The 5,830-nt window shown below is 42.4% G+C and overlaps 1 pseudogene; it reads left to right on the top strand.

The window, feature by feature from the left end:
• Positions 1-237: 237 nt before the first annotated feature.
• On the top strand, positions 238-1,856 carry LOC136386453 (polyadenylate-binding protein 2 pseudogene; annotated as a pseudogene).
• The last annotated feature ends 3,974 nt before the right edge of the window (positions 1,857-5,830 follow it).

Below are 5,830 nucleotides of genomic sequence, written 5' to 3'. Positions count from 1 at the left end.
TGTAAGGTGCAAAAAATTAAGAAACACGAACAGGTCTGAAAAAAGCTTATATGTCACTTGAAGGAGTCTGCACTTTATGTTATCTGGAACAAGAAAATATATGTAGAAGAGAAAGGTTTTTATGCTGGTGAACAATATGGGTAGATCTACATGGGAGGGTAGATATATGGGCTGAAATTTACTTTAAAAATACTCAGCATGGACAGTGTGAGATACGCACACACCTAAACCCTAGGGATGGGTAACATCTGAATTCTCCCAGTGAGGAACACAGTCCAGCAGTGCTTAATTTAAAGCATCTGAAAGACTATAGCACACACTCCATAGGCAGCTACTGGAAAGCTTGACCCAATCTACCTAGATCTACACTAAAGGGTTCGCTCATTAATATAAAGGAGGCTGGCAGTTTGGGCTCTGGTTTGGGGCAGTGGTGCCACCTTGTTCCTCAGGCCAGTGAGTAGGCTGGGGACAAGGTCTCAGAGGAGGTTGCAGCAGACTATGGAATGGCCTGGAGTCTGAGGAACTGGAGCCTGAGGAGCTGCTTCTGGATCCCTAACTAGAACTGGGGCCCGAAGAAGAGCCCACCACCCCCCAGCTCTAGGCCCTGGGTCTGGCTCAGGAGCCCCTGGCAGCCAGGAGGAGAAGGAGGAACTTCGAATGGTTGAGGGTGACCTGGGGGATGGCACCATTGAGGACCTGAGGACCAGGAGCTAGAAGCAATCAAATCTCAAGTCAGGGAGATGGAGGAAGAAGCTGAGAAGCTAAAGGCGCTACAGAATGAGGTGGAGAAGCAGATGAATAGAAGACTACTACCAGTCAATGCTGGCCAAGTGATCATTTCTGTTATGAAGATGGAGGCTGATGCCTGTTCCTTCTATGTTAGCAGTGTGGACTGTGGCACCACAGCAGAAGAGCTGGAAGCACACTTTCATGGCTGTGGTTCAGTGAACCACTTACCACACTCTGACAGATTTAGTAGCCATCCCAAAAGTTTTGTACATATAGAGTTCTCAGACAAGGAGTCAGTGAAGATTTCCCAGGCTTTAGATGAGTCCCTATTTAGAGAAAGACAATTCAAGGTAAACCTAAAATGAACCAAAAGACCAAGTATCAGACAACAGACCGGAGTTTCCCAGAGCCCAATGCCATGCTTGGACCACCATTTACAACAGTTCCCCCCCTAGATTCTATATCGGCTTTAACAGCAGGTTTGGGGTTGCATATACAGGGTCTGGCTAGAGCGACCTTATGGTATCCCTCATACAAAGAGAAGAAAGTGTGTGTAAGAGGAGAGAGTGGGGGGAAAAGAAAAAAGAAGGGCAATTTTTTTTTTAAAGAAAATAAAACCAGAAGATGACCATGATGAAAAAAATATATATTAGAAAGAAAAAAGGTATGCTGTGGAAGCGGGGAGAACCCCATGGCCAATTGCTGAGGAGGGACCTGCTTTGGGGAGGAGGGGAAGGCACAAGGAGCAGCGGAGTGGGACTGCGGGGCTGCTCATTCACTCTGGGGACTCTCCATGGACAGATCTCAACTGTGGAAGCTGCTCCCCGTTTCTCTGTCCAACTTGACCTCTTTGGCGGTTGCTCAAGTGTATGTGTGCATGGATGGTAGGAGGGCTTTTGTTTTGTTTTGTTTTTCTCAAGGACACAAAACTATTCTGCTTGTTATCTTCCCTCCACGCTTTTCCTAACTTTTACAGTCCCCTCCTGCTTGTTCCTGTTCTTTGTCTAGACCCCTGCCCCTCCAGATTGCCTATTTTGATTCCTTTTGTGTTTCTTTTCTGCTTTGCGTATCTTTCTTTGCAGGTTTTTGTTAGATTCAGGGAGTACTGGGGCTGCCAAAGAGTGTAACTATTGAAGGAACAGGGAGTGCTGCAAAGAGTGTAACTATTGCAGGAACAGTAAGTGCTGATATGGCTCCTGTGAGGCTGGGAACAAAGAAGGTCAGAGACCCTTATCAGAAGTTTAGGTTTGAAATTCACCACTAAGCTAAAACCGGCCCCTGTTGCTATGCCGGCCCCTGTTACTATGCTGCGTGCGACCTCCCTAGCCAATAGCTAAACTGCCACATCTGCTTCCGTATAATGCTTGCTCACTTAGGATATATAAGGGCCTGGCTGTAAGCTCCGGTGCAGCTCCCATTTGCAGCTCCTTGTGAGCACAGTGTCTCCGGACATCTCGGGAGTTCACCCCTGTGCAGGTTAAACTGGCCAATAAAGTAACATCTTAACTCCTGAAAGTCTCCGACATTTGTTCTCGTACCCGGTGGATGCTACAGTTTCCGTAGACAGATTTCTGTCCCACTCCCAGTGGCTCCAGTGTAAATTCTCCTTCCCCTTAGAGAGATGCACTACCTCTTTTGGGAGGGCTTTGAGGGCATTTTTTTTCAATTTGGGGAAATTTTCTCCTTTGCTTTTCCCCTTTTACTTGTAGGGGAATGGGAGGAAATGGGCACAGGGAGGTGGGAAGTAGATTTTGTTTGATTTTTTTACCTCACTTACAAGGGTTGAGAGTTTTTCTTAATAAAGTTGTTTTTAAAGGTACAAAATATATATAAGTGATACTAGAAATAAACTCTCACTGGTGAAATAAATGGTGCTCTAGATTTATGGATCAACACTTTTATCTGCTTTGCATGAATGAGGCTTAAGAAACTGGGCATCCCAGGCCTTGGCCAGTAAGCTCAGTCTGTAAAAAATATGGTCCCGAAATGTCAAGGTTGTGGGTTCGATCCCTAATCAGGGCACACACGGAAAGCAACCAAAGAATGCATGGCTGAGTGGAACAGCAAATGAATGCTTCCTTTCCTCTTCCCTTCTCTGTTCCTTCCTCTCTCTGTCTCTTTAAAAATCAATAAAAATTAAGCCCTGGCCAGATAGCTTGGTTGGTTGGAGTGTTGTCCCGAGACACAGAGGTTGCAGTCTGATTTCCTGGTCAGGGCACATACAGGAGCAAGCAGCTCAATGTTCTTCTCTCTCTCTCTCTCTCTCTCTCTCTCTCTCTCTCTCTCTCTCTCTCTCTTTCTCTCTTTCTCTCTCCTTGCCTCTCTCAAAAACCAAAACAGCCTGACCAGGTGGTGGCACAGTGGATAGAGCATCAGACTGGGATGTGGATGACCCAGGTTCAATGCCCCGAGGTCGCCAGCTTGAGCGTGGGCTCATCTGGTTTGAGCAAAAGCTCACCAGCTTGGACTCAAGATTGCTGGCTCAAGCAAGGCGTTACTCGGTCTGCTGTAGCCCCACGGTCAAGGCACATATGAGAAAGCAATCAATGAACAACTAAGGTGTCGCAAAGAAAAACTAATGATTGATGCTTCTCATCTCTCTCCGTTCCTGTCTGTCCCTGTCTATCCCTCTCTCTAACTCTCTCTCTGTCTCTGAAAAAACAAAATTAAACAAACAAATACACAAAAAAAAAAAACAGAAAAAGGAAAGAAAAGAAAGAAAGGACAAGAATAGAAAAGTAAAAAAAAAGAAAAGGAAAGAAACTGGGGATCCCAGAGTGGCATTGTATGTCTAGCAATCCACTAAGTCCAGCATCCTGACACTTAATGCATGATTCTGTTTCCTGATCTGATCCCAAGGTTAGCTAAAATGTTTCTGTGGGAGAATTGTTCAATGTGTTTCATGTGAAACTTTCCTTGATCTTATGAGGACAGGTTAACGGACTATGTCTAACTGCTACTAAGTATAGTATGCTTGACAGAATTGGGTTGAAGTCCTGTTTTCATTGGATCATACCACCTTGTAGGGAGATTGTAAGGGATGAAGACGACAACCCACAGTTATCTGTAATCCTTGGAAGCTACTGATAGTCATTGAAAAGTACCTGATGATGTTAGAGACTAAACGGGTTTAGCTCAGTTTGCAACACGATTAAAGGAAGGCAAATATGGAGGCACAGAGATAAGACAGGAGGCTGCTGCTGCAAGTTAATCAATAGACAATGAAGACCTGAACTAGGGCAGTGACAGTGAATAAGAGGAAAAGAGAATGAAATCAAGAAATATTTAAGTGGTAAAATCAACAAACAAAACAAAAACAAACTCATAGGGGCAGACAACCAATTGGTTGTTACCAGAGAGTAAGGGGGGTGGAGGTAGGGCAAAATGGACAGAGGTTCAGTGGTACAGTGATGGAAGGAAACTAGACTTTTGGTGATGAGCATCATGTAGAATATACAAATGTCCAATTATAACACCTGGAACTTATATAATGTTGTAAACGAATGTTACCTCAGTAAAAAATAAAGATATAATTATGAAGGTGAAAATAAAACACAAGCCTTGGTAACCCTTTGGATGGTAAGGTCCCAGAATATTTTGTTATAACTTATAGGTTTCTTGTTTGAATGACTGGGTAGATATTGGTGATGCTCACTGATGTGGGAGACAGTATAATAATCAGTGGAAGAGAAAGTTTAGGGGTGGGGGCAAGCACAAGCATTTTTTGGATATGCTGAGCTTAATATCTACATGGAGATGTCTAGCAAGAATTTGAGTAATACAAACCTATAGCTCAAGGAGAAGTGAGGACTGGAAATATATATATGGGAAATCATCAGTACACAGGAGCTAGAGAATAGTTTAAGAGTGGATGAATCCTGCCTGACCAGTCATGGCACAGTAAATAGAGTGTCGACATTGGATGCGAGGTCCCAGGTTTGAAACTCCAAGGTTGCTAGCTTGAGCACAGGCTCCTCAGGTTGAGCATGGGCTTGCCAGCTTGAGAGTGGAATCATCAAAATGACCCCATGGTTGCTGGCTTGAGTCCAAGGTCACTGGCTTGAGCAAAGAGTCACTGGGTCAGCTGGAGCTCCCTGGTCAAGGCACGTCTGAGAAGCAATCAATGAACAACTAAAGTGATGTAACTATGAATTGATGCTTCTCATCTCTCTCTTGTCTTGTCTCTCTCTCTTTCTCTCTGTCTCTCTTCTCTGTCTCTCTCTGTCTCTCTCTCTCTCTCACATACACACACACACACACACACACACACACACACACACACACAAAGAGGGGATGAATCCTTAGGCACCATAATATAAAGTCAGTAGATGATGTTTAAAAAGTGTTTGTCAAGAAATATTAAAACATGGAAAACAGCATGGTAGTTCCTCAATAAAGCACACAGAATTATCATATGATTCAGAAATTCCATTTCTGCGTATATACTTTAAGAAAGTGAATGCCAGACTCACTTGTGTTCATAGCAGCATGTCCATAATAGTCAAAAGATGGGAAAAACTCAAATTTCTACCAATGAATGAATGGATGGATGAATAAAATATAGTGTGCATATATGTTCTATTATATATACATATAATATTATTCAGTTTTAAAAAGAAATGAAATTCTCATATATGTTATAACATAGATGAACCTTGAAAACATTATGCTAAGTAAAATAAGGCAGACATCAAAGAACAAATTATTATATTATTACATTTATATGGCTTACCTAAAATAGTAAAATTCATAGTGACTGGAATTAGAATAGTGGTCATCAGGACTTCAGAAGAAGGGAATCGTAAGTTAATGTTTAATAGGTATAGAATTTCAATTTGAAATAATGAAAAAATCTGGAAATTAATAGAGGTGATATAGTTGGACAGTGGTGATATGTGAATATGCCTAATGCCACTAAACTGTGCACTTAAGAATGGCTAAAATGATAAATTTTGTGCTATATATATTACCACAATAATAAAATGAATAACAAGATAATCATATTCTTTTAAGTGACTGAGGAAAACACTGTAAGGAACACTTCAAAGAGTGATTGCTTCTGGGAGGCAGGAAAAAAAGTGGGTATAGGGACTTCTTCTTA

This window comes from Saccopteryx leptura, chromosome X (genome assembly GCF_036850995.1).
Source record: "Saccopteryx leptura isolate mSacLep1 chromosome X, mSacLep1_pri_phased_curated, whole genome shotgun sequence".
Taxonomy (NCBI): Eukaryota; Metazoa; Chordata; class Mammalia; order Chiroptera; family Emballonuridae; genus Saccopteryx; species Saccopteryx leptura.
This window is presented reverse-complemented; position numbering and strand designations above follow the sequence as displayed.